This window comes from Bubalus bubalis, chromosome 2 (assembly GCF_019923935.1).
Source record: "Bubalus bubalis isolate 160015118507 breed Murrah chromosome 2, NDDB_SH_1, whole genome shotgun sequence".
NCBI classification, from domain to species: domain Eukaryota; kingdom Metazoa; phylum Chordata; class Mammalia; order Artiodactyla; family Bovidae; genus Bubalus; species Bubalus bubalis.
In genome coordinates this window covers 46,603,475-46,619,508 of record NC_059158.1, presented here as the reverse complement: position 1 = coordinate 46,619,508, position 16,034 = coordinate 46,603,475, and positions in this window count along the sequence as shown.

The following is a 16,034-nucleotide window of genomic DNA, read 5'->3' as shown; positions in this document are numbered from 1 at the left end:
CCACCAGAAAATTACTAGGATTAATCAATGAATTTGGTACAGATGAAGGATATAAAATTAATAAACAGAAATTCCTTGCATCCCCCATTTTTCTGAACCTGGCATTTTTCTGTATATTTCCAATTCATTATTTCTTCTATTAGTATGTAAAAATCACCCCAAAACATAGTGTCTTAAAACTACAATACTTATATATGGCCCCTCGCTGTTTCTGTGCATCTGGAAGTGGGGATGTCTTGGCTGAGTGGTTCTGGCTCAGGAGTGCCGTGAGGTTGCACTCAGACAGTTTTTTTAAAAGCTTGGTCTTGAAAACCTCTTTGTCACTTGTCTGGAGCCTGAACTGGGAGACCTGGAACAGCTAGGGTTTCTGAAACACAGACTTTATCTCTGCATAGTTTTTCCATGTAGTTGAGGAGAGTAACTTCAGGACAGTCTGGCTTCTTACGTGCAGTCCTGGGTTCCTGCAGTCTGTGTCCTGAGACATTCAGACAGACATTGTTATGGCTTTTCATGAGTCTGGCTCTGAAATCATGCAGCATCACTTCTCCTGCATCCTGTTGGCCCAGGAAGTTGAAAAGTTCTGCTTATTTTCCAGGGAAGGAAACACATCCCCCTACTTCCTGATGAAATAATGCCAAGGTAGCAGTGCAAAGGGAGAAGGCAATGGCACCCCACTCCAGTACTGTTGCCTGGAAAATCCCGTGGATGGAGGAGCTTGGTAGGCTGCAGTCCATGGGGTCGCTACGAGTCAGACACGACTGAGCGACTTCACTTTCACTTTCCACTTTCATGCATTGGAGAAGGAAATGGCAACCCACTCCAGTGTTCTTGCCTGGAGAATCCCATGGACGGAGAAGCCTGGTGGGCTGCCGTCTCTGGGGTCGCACAGAGTCGGACACGACTGAAGCAACTTAGCAGCAGCAGCAGCAGCAGCGCAAAAACGGGATGTAGGGCTTAAACTATATTGATATAGCCATCTTTGAAAGGTTACAATCAGCCACATCTCCCAAGCACACCAATCTCCTTTCTTTTCAAATCTAGTTCCGCCTTCTAATTATCTTCTTATACTTCAGCATACCCTTCAGTCCTCTGTGATTTTCTTATCCCCATTTTTCTCCTGGCTTCACATCCTTGCCTCCCATTCCAAAACTCATGCTAAGGACATTTTTTTTTTTCACACTTTTTGATAGCCTTAAATGCTTTCTACTTGTGATCCTAAAATACACTAAGCATATCAACCTCTAAATCGAATGATTTTGCTTCGGCAACTACATTACTATGTTTTCTGGCATTGCTATTAATAATTTCTACTTTCAACCAAAGTTTTGATACTTCCAAGTAGTACTTTTTGTCATCTAGTTAAAAATATTCACCACTCATGCTGCGTGAATATGTAAGCCCAGATTGGAAATGATTTGTGCTTCATCCCACGTGTCATTCATGAACTTTCATAGAGAGATTTACATGAAATAAGCAATCCAAAGCATTCACTTTGCAGTACTGGTCAGCAGAAATGCTTATTTCATAAGGAAAAATATTTCTGTGTTCAGATCTATGAGGCAAATTGAAATGGACTGTCAGCAGAGGGACAGCGGCAGCACTAACGTGGTGGATTTGGTCCCAGGGCTGGAGCCCCAGGCCCTGGGGGTGGAAGGCGCTTTCCCACCTCCAGTATGTGAGGAATGAGGACTCAACCCCTGCTAAGGGTTCAGGAACTGGGAAAGAACGTCAGTGTAGGTAGGACCAGGTGAAGGGTCATTGGAGTCAACAGCCAGATCAAGGATTACGGGAAGACTCAATGCATAGCTTCCTGATGAGAGGGTGAAGGCCTAATTCCAGAGGCAGAACAGAAGACTTATAGTAGAAAGTGGGCAGAACTGTGTGAGCCAGATGTCCCCCAGACAATGGTCAGAGGAGATAGATGAGGCCCTGGGCTGGGGGATGGGTCTGTGAGAGATGCTACCTGGTTCAGATACTTTCAAACGTGCTTCCAAAGCAGCTCCTTGGCACTTCCAGCAGGCATAGACACCTTCAAACACAGAGTGGTGATCCAGTGGGCTAATGTAACAAAGTACCACAAGCTGAGTGGCTTGGCACAACAGAAAGGTGTTATCTCATGATTCTGGATGCCAGAAGTCCAAAATCAAGGTGCAGGTGGGGTTGGTTCCTCTTGAGGGCTGTGAGGTTGAATCTTTTCCCTATTTCTCTCCCAGCTTCCAATGGCTTATCCGCTAACCTTGGCATCCTCAGCTTGTAGAATCATCACTTCCGTCTCTGCCTTCACCCACATATGTCATCGTCCCTGTGTGTGCTGTCCCTAAATCTCCCTTTTTTATAAAGACGCCACTCATAAGGGATTGGGACCCAAGCAAAAATCCATGTCTTTATTGGTTGTGAAAAAACCCTATCTCCATATAAGGTCACACTCTGAGCTTCTGGGGGTTATGACTTTGACATATATTTTCTGGGGGACACAACTCAGTCCATAGCACCCTTTTTCACCAGGCCTTCAAGCACTTGGTGCTTCTTAAAAAATTTCCGCTTCTCAAACACACCTATTGCAAATAGTAAACACCTTTCAAAACTCTACCTTTTCACTTCTCTCTCCTATCAGCAGAAACTTTGGTTTGCTTCTATCCCAACTCTCTCTCTTTTTCTAATTTGATTTTTCCAACATTGAATTTCTAAAACTCAAAAGTTAATTTCTTTTCATCATGGTTTATAAGCAACAACATATTAATACCCAATTTTTCTTTTACATATATGTGTGCGTGTTAGTCTTCCAGTCGTGTCCAACTCTTTGCAACTCCATGGACTGTAGCCTATCAGGCTCTTCTGTCCAAAATACTGGAGTAGGCAAAAATACTGGAGTAGGTAGATATTCCCTTCTCCAGAGTATCTTTCCAACCCAGGGATCGAACCCACGTCTCTTATGTCTCCTGAATTGGCAGGAGGGTTCTTCACCATCTGAATCACCAGGGAAGCCCAAACTAACTATTTCCATTTCTTATTCTTGGAGTGTTCTCTTTTTTAATATTTTTGAGTGAATAATGTCATTTCAGTTTTACCTTTATTCTAAGTCAATTATTTATTGAGCCACTGGTGTCTTAACTGATCATCCTTGCAGAGCAAGGCCACCACCAGCCCCTGGCAGAGCAGGCTGTGGTCCCGGTGAGGGCAGAGTCCTGACTGTCAGACTAGAAAACTGGCAGCAGTGTTTGGACACAGGATGCAACCTGTGCCAGTCTATGCTGGAGGGCATTGGCTGGGCATAAACGATTCAGAGGACAGCGCACAGTATGAAACCCCACCTACCTTTGCCTTCCTGATCACCGTATTTCAGAAGAAGTGTGACAAGAAGGGGAGGACAATTTCACAAATGCATTTAAAGCATGACTGCTACTGGAACAGCCTCATTTCTGTAAAAATGGGTGGTGGCTCGGATCCATTATAAATAGAAATAAACATAAGCGTGACCTTCTCTCCCTTCAAATCTTCACCTGGACATTAAATCTAATATTTATTTCCCAGTCCCATTGCCACCGCTTTGGTTTATGTTCAATCATTATTCTTCAGGATCAATAGTTGCATAAAAACCTACTTGGGAATTGAACTTAACAGTGTGCAGCTCTCAAATTCTCCAGCTACAGACTGTTCATATATCCTGCAGAACCTATGTCTAATCATATCACACTTTGGGATAGAATTCCTAAACTGTTCTCCTTTACATAACACGCTTCCAATTTTTTATTACTAAAAGCTTTCATTATCCACACTTTCCCACACATTTAATACCATTTTCTGCTGTGGGCTCCCATTTCCCTTTAAATCATGTGCAGTTCTCTGGAGGATTCATGCTGATCCATGACTACACCATTGTGGACTTGTCCATTTTGTCCAGAATGCCTTCCTCATCTCTGCCATCCAACAACAGTGGAGCCTTTTCTTCCAAAACCTCATTTCCCTGAAGAAAGCCAATGTTTTCTCCTAGTATCTAACACCCAAAAAGCAATTTTTAAACTTGATTTATATTCTTTCTCCAGGAAGGTTTAGCTTCCCCAGGCAGGGATTGAATCCTTTCATCCCTATATCCTTGGAATAGCATTTGTTGTTGTAATTGTTCAGTCACTCAGTGGTGTCTGACTCTTTGCAACCCCCATGGACTGCAGCAGAACAGCCTTCCCTGTCGTTCACTATCTCCTGGAGTTTGCCCAAACTCATGTCCATTGAGTCAGTGACACCATCCAACCATCTCATCCTGTGTTGCCCACTTCTCCTCCTGCCCTCAATCTTGCCCAGCATCAGGGTCTTTACCAAAGTGTCAGATCTTCACATCAGAACAATGTTTAGGTACGTGATAAGCACAGTATTTTTCTCCTTCCTAAAGAATGTCTTATATTGCTGCTAACATTTTTCAGAGATAAAGTACAAGGTTGGGCAGGGGTTCTTCATCTACTGATTTGGTAGATGAAGGTTTATTTAATTAAAAAAATATTTAAAATTTATTTGGCCACACTGAGTCTTAGTCATGGTTTGCAACCTCTCAGTTGTGGCATGTGGGATATAGTTCCCTGACCAGGGATGAACCTGGACCCCCTGCATTGGGAGCACAAAGTCTTAACCACTGGACCACCAAGGAAGTCCCTCAATGAAGATTAATTGAGTGCCTGCATCTTGTGCGGGTCTGCTCAGACCAGTGTCTGGCACACAAATCTTATGAATACAACCCAATTCCTGACTTCATATAGCTTATGTGCTAACAGGGAAGAAAACCCCTAAATTAAAGACCCAAATCTATAATTTGTTTTATCTATCTACCTATCCACAGGCACATACACACAATGGAATAAAAGAATACAGCTCTACCTGAGGATAATATAATGATGTATTTCATTTTAACTGGAGGGGAAAAGGCCTACATACAGAAAATTCTCTAAAGATACTGTTTCTTTTCATAGGATTTGATATGTGAAGGACATATATGAGTTCTCTAAGTTCTAATTATCTTCTAATTATCTCCAGTCAGTTTCTAAAGGGCCATTTGGAAGTATATTTATACCTAAGTCCAAATTAACATCATGAGGAGGAATGAGTTTTGCTTTGGCTTGTAACTTTTTTGTGATACAATATTGCTGGCTGAAAACTCATAACTAGGAAAATATTCAGCCATCTTGATAAGAGCCTGGAATGCTGCTATGGTAACTGGAAATTAACAGAGTCATACACTTCACCTCTCGTGAAAATGGGATTGTGTTGACATTTCTGCAAAGAAGAAGCCTAACAAAGACAATGACTTGAATGAAATGCTGCTCATTCCAGCTGAGAAGTCCACAGACAACAACCAATCTCAAGACATAGTGGACTCAAGACTAAAACAGACATTTGACCCCCAGGGCCCCAGGTAATACTTCAGTGGTCAAATGCCAGTCTAGATCAGCTGAAGCAGAATAACTGAGTCTCACCCGACTAAAACAGTGTATCTGGGTGGTATCAGGGAGCTGTCTTTTTACCAAGAATCTCAGAGGATGATGAAGCGGAGGTGGATTGATAGTTCCAGATGTGAAAGCCTGGCCACACTGATTTTAGCTTGGAAACAAAATATAGTCAAATATTGTAGCCATTTAAAAACATCCCAGTCCATCATTTACGGAACATCAAACTTCTTTACACATCACTACCTGGATACACTCTCCAAGACCACCTGGTTGAAAAATAAACACCAACACTACTGGATGAGGTGTCTGGCTGTTTGGATAAGCATGCCTTCTACCAGCTGATATCTTAGGGCTGCTGCTGCTGCTGCTAAGTCACTTCAGTCGTGTCCAACTCCGTGCTACCCCATAGATGGCAGCCCATCAGGCTTCCCCGTCCCTGGGATTCTCCAGGCAAGAACACGGGAGTGGGTTGCCATTTCCTTCTCCAATGCATGAAAGTGAAAAGTGAAAGTGAAGTCGCTCAGTCGTGTCCGACCCTCAGCGCCCCCCTGGACTGCAGCCTACCAGGCTCCTCCATCCATGGGATTTTCCAGGCAAGAGTACTGGAGTGGGGTGCCATTGCCTTCTCTGTATCTTAGGGCAGGAGCACTGAATTGTGCTACTTTTGGTTGGTGGTCTTGTTGAGGCATAACTATACAAAAAATGATATTTATTTTAAGTTCTGTATTTAAAGCCTCTTTAGATGGTAGTAGTTGGAAGCTGTTTCAGTGATCTATTCCGGAGACCCCTAGTAGCAACATGATTTTGCCACAATAATGTAAAACACTGGCTTTTATTCTGTGCTCTGTAATAGGAAAGGGACCCTTTATTCTAGTAGATGTAGATGTTGTATTAAACCAAGTTTTTCAAATATTTAAAGGACGGGGCAGAACTCATTACTCTGCCATTGCATTGGAAAATCTTACGAGGGGACCATCTAACAAAACTTGACTCTTGAGAAAATATTTATTTAAGCATTAGCAGCATGCTTACCCTCGGGCTTTGATGGGGCAGGGAGAAGGTTTCGGTTTCTGAGCAAGTTGCAATCATGGCTGCTTTTAACCTGCCTGTAAGTCGTTAATGAGTGATAAGCATGAACAAAACTCCCATGAGACTACCAGAATGCCTTTAACTTTGGAACCACAGATTTGTGTGAACGGACTCAGGAAACAATTTTGTCTTTCTCAGTCTTCTGATTTCCTCAGTCTAGTTATGTGTAAAATAAGTCATCATAAGGGCACAGTTTAGGGGCAAGAAGGTAAGGAAGAGATGGACCCCTTCAACAACAGGAGAATAACAACCAGGGAGGCATAGCTGAAGCGAAATATTCAGATTCTATTGGTAAAACAAAATCAAAATGAACAGAAGAAAACAAGGTCTATAGATGCTTCTTTATAATAATACATCCTAAAGACCTAATGTTTTCACAGGAGGAAAGTAGGGTTTGAGGATTAGCAAAGGCAAAGGAAGATGCATAATTTGTAAAGAGAAAGGTACAGTTTTAAAATAAAAGCATTTAAATGAGTTCATTCTATTCTTAAAAGATAAAGCATTGGACAGAGCGCGTGGAGAATATCTCCCTTAGAGTGGGAAACAACGCAACATGATCAGCTTTACAATTAGGTGAAGAGCCTGTTGCTGCCTTGTCAGGAGGAGGAAGATGGTGAGGTAAGTTCCGCGATGATAACGGCACAGTGGAAGGAATGCAGTGCAGGCTTTAGAAAGCAAAATGCCCCGGCTCCAGATGTGTTTGTCAGGGATAGCCTACTATTTACTATTTTAAAAAGATGAATAAATAAAGAAATTGCTCATAGCTAGCCCAGGAGAAAATGAGATAACCCACTCCTGCCCTCAAACACACAATGAAAAGCGAAGAGTGGACAATGAGAAGGAAGAATTAGAGAGGATTTGCAAGATCAAGTTAAGCAAATTTATATGGTCTTAATAAGCATTTCTAAATAATTGAATTATCTTTGGAACAGCTTCTGACGCAGGAGGAAAAACCATAAGGGCTTGTGATGGCAGAGACAGGGTAAGGAAGGTGATGTGACTAATGCCAAGGCTGACTTTCCACCTGGAGATGGACATCTCTGAGTCAAAGAGAAGGGACTGCAGGCTACCAAACCCAGTGACTTTTACTCCTTGCCCAATTCATTCATTCTCAAGTCATAGGACAGTAGGCTGTCTGAGCTATGAAAACGGTCATGAACTTCATCAGGGAAAAAAGCATTTTTTAAGTAAATAATGTCTTCTAAAAGGGAACCCTCTTACACTATCCGGGGAATGTAAGTTAGTGCAACCACTATGGGAAATGATATGGAGGTTCCTCAAAAAACCAAAAAGAGAACCACCACATGATGTAGCAATCCCACTCCTGGGCATATATACAGAAAAACTATAACTTGAAAAGATACACGCATCCCTATGCTTATAGCAACATTATCCACAATAGCCAAGGCATGGCAACAACCTTAATATTCATTGATGGATGAATGGATGAGGAAGATGTGGCCTGTATGTATCTGCCTTGTGTGTATGGGTACTCAGTTGTATCTGACTCTCTGTGACCCTGTGGACTGTAGCCCGCCAGGCTCCTCTGTCCATGGGGATGTCCAGGCGAATACTGGGCTGGGTTACCACTTCTTACTCCAGGGGATCTTCCCGAACCAGGGATTAAACCCTTGTCTTTTGGACCCCTGCACTGGCAGGTGGATTCTTTACCATGGCACACACACACATATATATATATGTGTGTGTGTGTGTGTGTGTGTGTGTGTGTGTGTCGGGAGAAATATCAGTAACCTCAGATATGCAGATGACACCACCATTATGATAGAAAGTGAAGAAGAACTAAAGAGCCTCTTGATGAAAGTGAAAGAGGAGAGTGAAAAAGTTGGCTTAAAACTCAACATTCAGAAAACTAAGAGCATGGTATCCGGTCCCATCACTTCATGGCATATAGATGGGGAAACAATGGAAACAGTGAGAGACTTTATTTTTTGGAGCTCCAAAATCACTGCAGATGGTGACTGTAGCCATGAAATTAAAAGGCACTTGCTCTTTTGAAGAAAAGCTATGACCAACCTAGACAGCGTATTAAAAAGCAGAGACATTACTTTGCTGAGAAAGGTCCATCTATTCAAAGCTATGGTTTTTCCAGTAGTCATATATGGATGTGAGAGTTGAACTATAAAGAAAGCTGAGCACCAAAGAGTTGATGCTTTTAAATTGTGGTGTTGGAGAAGACCCTTGAGAGTCCCTTGGACTGTAAGGAGATCCACCCAGTCCATCCTAAAGGAAATCAGTCCTGAATATTCATTGGGAGGACTGATGCTGAAGCTGAAACTCCAATATGTTGGCCACCTGATGTGAAGAACTGACTCATTTGGAAAGACCCTGATGCTGGGAAAGATTGAAGGAGTTGGAGGGGGGTGGGGAGAAGGGGACGACAGAGGATGAGATGGTTGGACTCTACGGACATGAGTTTGAGTAAACTCCAGGAGTTGGTGATAGACAGGGAAGCCTGGGGTGCTGCAGTCCATAGGGTCGCAAAGAGTCGGACACGACTGAGTGACTGAACTGAACTGATACACACACACACGCATAATGGAATTTTACCCAGCCATAAAAAAGAATGGAACACCATTTACAGCAGCACTGATGGACCTAGAGATGATCACACTAAGTAAGTCAGACAGAGAGGACAAATGCCACATGATACCAGTTACATGTGGAATCTAGGATCTGGCACAAGTGAATGCATCTTGGAACAGACTCAGAGACACAGAGAACAGACTTCTGGTTACCAAACTGGTAGACAGGGGAAGGATTGGGAGTTTTGGATTAGCAGATGCCAACTATATTATATAGGCTAGATAAACAACAAGATCCTTCTGTATAGCACAGAGGATTATATTGAATATCATAGGATAAACCATAATGGAAAAGCATATGAAAAAGTATATATATATATATATATATATATATATAATTGAATTACTTTGCTGTACTCTAGAAAATAACACAACAATATAAATCAGCTATATTCAATAAAAATAAATACATTAAAAGCTTGGATTTTCTAGCAAACAAAAATATTAAATAAAATTTCACGAGTACAGTACCACTTGGGTGTCTTGGTTTACTCAGAGTAGGGAAGAAGTTAAGTCCAGTTTGGGACAGATGAACTAGAATAAAATAAAAGGGTAAAGAATCCAGTCATGGTCTCTGGGGTTGAAGAGGGAAGCTGTCATGGGAACATAAGTGTGAGAGGAAAGAGTAGATAAGCAACTGTTGACTCAGAATATGATGAGAGTCTTGCATTTCTGCCAAATACCTCTTGTCACAGGAGATGATAAAATACAAGGTGGAGCCTGTGATCTGCACTATGAGGGGCTGTGTGGGCTTGTTGAGCAAGAACAGTGGAATCAAGCCTTTCACATTAAGGAGAACAAGAGCCGTGAAGCTGAATCCCTGGGTGCATCATCCACACAGATCCAAGTGATGATGCACATGAGCGAAGGGAAGGGAGACCGGAAGGCAGACAAGTCAGCAATGGGGGGTGGTCCACAGTGGGGAGCCTCTCCATGGGGCCAGGTTTCACTTACAGATGGAGGAGCAGTCATTTGGGCTTGGATTGGTGCAAAGGACAGTTTTGGTTGTACCTCTCCCTTGGATAGTACAAAGAGAATGGGAATCTATGCTGTCAGCCTCCACATATGGTTTAATTTTGATAAAAAGAAATGCATGAGTGATGTAGACTCTGAGAACATAGGCACTGATTGTTCACCATGAAAAGGGAGTTCCAGAGGGCACATGGAAAGAACTGAGACAAAATGGGATAAAAGAATGATCTGAGGAAGTAATTTATGTGCAATTATTATTATTTCATTAATTCAACAGATATTTATCAGGTGACTTCTTTGTGACAGGCTCCATTCCTTCTAAGAACCAGGAATGTAGTATTAAACAACATAGAAAAGGTCTGTGGCCTCAAGGACTTTAGATTCTTACTGATTATTTTAGAGAAGATTTACAGACAGTTTACAGGCTTCTCCTTTACACTTGTTCCAAATTATTATAACAATATGAGTGCTAGTAAAATATATCAGCAAACTAATAAATAATAAATAAAAGAAAGGAGAAAATAATGGTCTTAGGTAAAAGGCTGTTTGGAATAGCAAAACCATAAAACCTGTGTATTTGTAAGAGTGAGGAAAACTAGCCACCAAACTGAAAGATAATTTAAGAGGGAGTAAACTAGATGAGACGGAGAAGGCAATGGCACCCCACTCCAGTACTCCTGCCTGGAAAATCCCATGGATGGAGGAGCCTGGTAGGCTGCAGTCCATGGGGTCGCTGAGGGTCGGACACGACTGAGCAACTTCACTTTCACTTTTCACTTTCATGCATTGGAGAAGGAAATGGCAACCCACTCCAGTGTTCTTGCCTGGAGAATCCCAGGGACAGGGGAGCCTGGTGGGCTGTTGTCTATGGGGTCACACAGAGTCAGACATGACTGAAATGACTTAGCAGTAGCAGTTAGCAAACTAGATGAGAAGGAGCTCCCAGGTAGCTCAGTGGTAAAGAATCCACCTGCCAAAGCAGGAGACACAAGAGATGTGGGTTCGATTCTCTGGGTCAGAAAGATCCCCCAGAGATGGAAATGACAACCCACTCCAGTACTCTTGCCTGGGAAATTCCATGGACAGTGGGGCCTGGCAGGCTACAGTCCATGGGGTCTTAAAGTTGGATACAACTTAGTGACTAAAGCATCACCAAACTAGTTGAAACGTGAACACTAAATGGCTGGGATACGAAGCTACTATACTTTGTAAGATACTCTCATACTAGACAACGCGTTATCTATTTCTTTACTTAGGTATCTATTGATCTATTTCTCTATCCATCTATCTATCCATCTATATCTTCATCTAATTATCTACAATTGACCCTTGAACAATATTGAGGTTAGGACACCCCCACATAGTAGAAAATCTGAATATAACTTTCTAATGGATCTTTATCCACAACTGAAGAATTTACGGTTAAAAAATCTTAGTGTAAGTAGACCTGTGCAGGTTGAATCTGTGTTATTCAAGGATCAGTTGTGTGTATATAAGTTATATCCGCATGTCTGTGTGCTCAGTCACTCGTGGGGCCATTTCCTGCTCCAGGGCTCCTCACAACAGAGGGGCCGAGCACTCATCTCTGTGTCGACTGTTTCAGCAGGTGGGCTCTTTACAACTAGTGTGACCGATGAAGCCCCATAATATGTATATATAAATATGATGTATATATAAATATATATATTATATATTTAAATTATACATATCAATTATATATTATATATTATATATAATGTATAATTATATTATAAATATATATGATTTATAGTATATAAATATATTAATAATGATTTACTATATATTAATATTTATTGCATTTATATCATATTTATTTAATATCAAACTATTATAATTATAATCTATTATATTGTATTATAATATACTATATTGTAATATAATATAATCTATATTATATATATAATATATAATTAACATATCTGCATGTCTGTGTGCAGACATATATAATTATAACATATAATTATATAACTTTATATAATTATATATAATATATATAATTATATACCTATAATGCATTATGACTATATAGTATCTATATAATAATATGATTATATTATATATATTATTCTATTTATTATATTAATATCTCATATTAATATTAAAATACACATTAATATTAATATATTATTTAAAATATATTGTATAAATATATGTAATTCATATTATAAATTATAATTATATAATATGTATTATTATATATAAATATACATAAATACTATGTATATATAAATATATTATTTATATATTGTATATATAATACTATGTAGTAAAATATATACTATATATAATAAATACTATGTATATATAAATATATTATTTATATTATTGTATATATAAACATATTATTATTTATATATACATAGTATTTATGTATATTTATATATAATAATACATATTATATAATTATAATTTATATATTATCTATAAATATAAATAAATATATTATATATTATATATAAATATATATGTGTGTGTATTTAAAGGGCTGGGTTTCCCTGATAGCTCAACGGTAAAGAACCACCTGCAGTACAGGAGCAAGGAGATAGAAGAAAGCCTTCCTCAGCGATCAATGCAAAGAAATAGATAAAAATAATAGAATGGGAAAGACTAGAGATCTTTTCAAGGAACTTAGAGATACCAAAGGAATATTTTATGCAAAGATGGGCACAATAAAGGACAGAAATGGTACAAATCTAACAGAAGCAGAAGATATTAAGAAAAAGTGGAGTGATACACATAAGAACTATACAAAACAGATCTTAAAGACACAGATAACCACGATGGTGTGATCATTCACCTAGAACCCCAAATCCTGGAATCTGAAGTCAACTGGTCCTTAGGAAGCATCACTACAAATAAAGCTAGCGGAGGTGATGGAATTCCAGCTGAGCTATTTCAAGTCCTAAAAGATGATTCTGTGAAAGTGTTGCACTCAACATGCCGGTGAATTTGGAAAACTCAGCAGTGGCCACAGGACTGGAAAAGGTCAGTTTTCATTCCAATCCCAAAGAAAGGCAATGCCAAAGAATGTTCAAAAATACTGCACAATTGCACTCATCTCACACACTAGAAACATAATGCCCAAAAATCTCCAAGTGAGGCTTCAACAGTATGTGAACTGAAAACTTCCAGATGTTCAAGCTAGATTTAGAAAAGGCAGAGGAACCAAAGACTAAATTGCCAACATCCATTGGAACAACAAATAAAGCAAGAGAGTTCCAGAAAAACATCTGCTTATGATTTATTGACTATGCCAAAGCCTTTGGCTGGGTGGATCACAAGAAACTGTGTACAATTCCTAAAGAGATGGGAATACCAGCCCACTTGACCTGCCTCCTGAGAAATCTGCATGCAGATCAAGAAGCAATAGTTAGACCCGGACACGAATCAAAGGACTGGTTCCAAATAGGGAAAAAAGTACATCAAAGTTGTATATTGTCACCCTGCTTATTTAACTTATATGCAGATTAAACCACGCAAAATGCTGGGCTGAGTGAAGCACAAGCTGGAATCAAGATTGCTGGGAGAAATATCAATAACTTCAGATATGCAGATGACACCACTCTTATGGCAGAAAGCAAAGAGGAACTAAAGAGCCTGTTGATGAAAGTGAAAGAAGAGAGTGAAAAAGCTGGCTTAAAACTCAACATTCAAAAAACAAAGATCATCACATCTGGTCCCATCACTTCATGGCATATAGATGGAGTAACAATGGAAACAGTGACAGACTTTATTTTTATGGGCTCCATGATCACTGCAGATGGTGACTGCAGCCATGAAATTAAAAGATGTTTGCTCCTTGGAAGAAAAGCTATGACCAACCTAGACAGCATATTAAAAAATATAGACATTACTTTACCAACAAAGGTTCATCTAGTCAAAGCCATGGTTTTTCCAGTAGTCATGTATGGATGTGAGAGTTGAACTATGAAGAAAACTGAGCCGAATAATTGATGCTTGTGAACTGCGGTGTTGGAGAAGACTCTTAAGAATCCCTTGGACTGCAAGGAGATCCAACCAGGCAATCCCAAAGGAAATCAATCCTGAATATTCATTGGAAGAACTGATGCTGAAGCTCCAGTACTCTGGCCACTTGATGGGAAGAACGGACTCATTGGAAAAGACCCTGATGCTGGGAAAGATTCAAGTCAGGAGGGGAAGGGAATGACAGAGGATGAGATGATTGTATGGCATCACCTACTCAATGGACATGAGTTTGAGCAAGCTCTGGGATTTGGTGATGGACAGGGAGACTTGGCATGCTGCAGTCCATGGGGTCGCAAAGAGTCGGACACGACTGAATGACTTGAACTGAACTGATATAAAGGGCTTCCCTTTATATTTGAAATCACAAAATCATCATTTCCTCTAAGTCAAAACAATGTCTGCTCTCTAAGTCACTCAGTTATACATATTCTTTCATGCATGCATGTATATAAGGAGAATATTCTTAAATGACCATTTTCCCCATTCCTTGAAGGGTATTGTACATGACTGAGTCCGAGCTTTGTAAACAAGTTGCAGTCTGTCCACTTTAACTGCATAAGGAGAGCTTTCAGATCTGCACCCCTTTGAGAGGGAGCAACACTTCTTTCTGAAGATGCTCTTGTTGTCACATCTGCAATAAATTAAGTGTTGGGTTGCCATGATCTGCTAAGAATTTCCTAGCCTCATAAACATTTTATTTGTACCATTATTCCTTTGAGATTTAACATATTAACTCAAATCTTGTGGAATTAATTAGACAGTGATTACTTAAAAACAACCATGCTTTTTGTTTGCTTTAAATTGAGTTTTTTGTTATTGTTGCTTAGTATTTTACTTCTCTGCTCTTGCATAGGGACCAGATTGATGAAAAGTAATGGAATAGATGCTTGGTTTCCAAAGGTGGTACCAGCAGTACCTGCTCCAGTGCACATCCTCCTGACCTGCTATTGCCTTGGCCTGAGGGTCTCAACACTGGGGTCCTTTCTAAGTGGAGGCAGTGAGCTTAGCCGGGACTTTAATAGGTAGCAGACACAGATCAGAAGACCACAGGAACACGCAGATATTGAAGACAAAATTGGGGTTTTGAGGGAATTTAAAATTGTGAATATTTGGATATAGCAATGTAAGTTTTCTTTCCCTTTTTTCTTGAGCTCTACTTCATTTGTTCACAGATGAGTCACTTACCCCTGGTTCACCTCAAGTGATAACCCAAGAAGAGAATCATACTTACTTATCTATTGGCTGGGGTTGGGCTGGAGGAGGCCAGGAACTCTGCAGAACAAGGCAGGTGGCGGGTGTGGGGATGGGGGGCCTGGGTGGGAGGCAGGTGTCTTCCCTGCTAGGCTGGGGGTGGGCCTGGGGGCTGGACAGCAGCTGGAGAGTTAAACAGTCGGGTCAGAAGGGCAGAGTCCAAGAAATGCTTTGAGAACTGTCCTCTGTGACTTCCATTCCTGGCCACTGGCCCCAATGAAAGTGAAAAAGTGAAGCTGGGTGAGGTCACTTCATGGTTCCAGGAGGAGGTCTGGCCAAGCCTCTAGTCTGTGCTGATAGATCACTCAAAGCAGAAACCCTCACCGCTGCAACAGCCGGTCTCTCCCGGGATTCCACCCTGAGTTTCACTGTACATTTAGAAACTATCCCACCTTCAAATCTCCTTTCTCTAGAAGGAGCCAAGCAATGACCTTCCCCAGGTACTTTGGCATCATTTTGATCAAAGTTAGAATCAACAGTGCTGAATAAAAATGGATTTTTAAATTAAAATCCTTGACAGTTGATTCTGTCATTTATCAGAATGGAAAGCAGGAAACACACATTTTAAAATTTATCGGTGAACTTAAAATAGCCTTAAAAGTTTTAGAGACAATGACCAAGAGAAAAACTGCTTATTTATGTAAATGCCAAACTACTAGTCTAAGAACAAATTGAA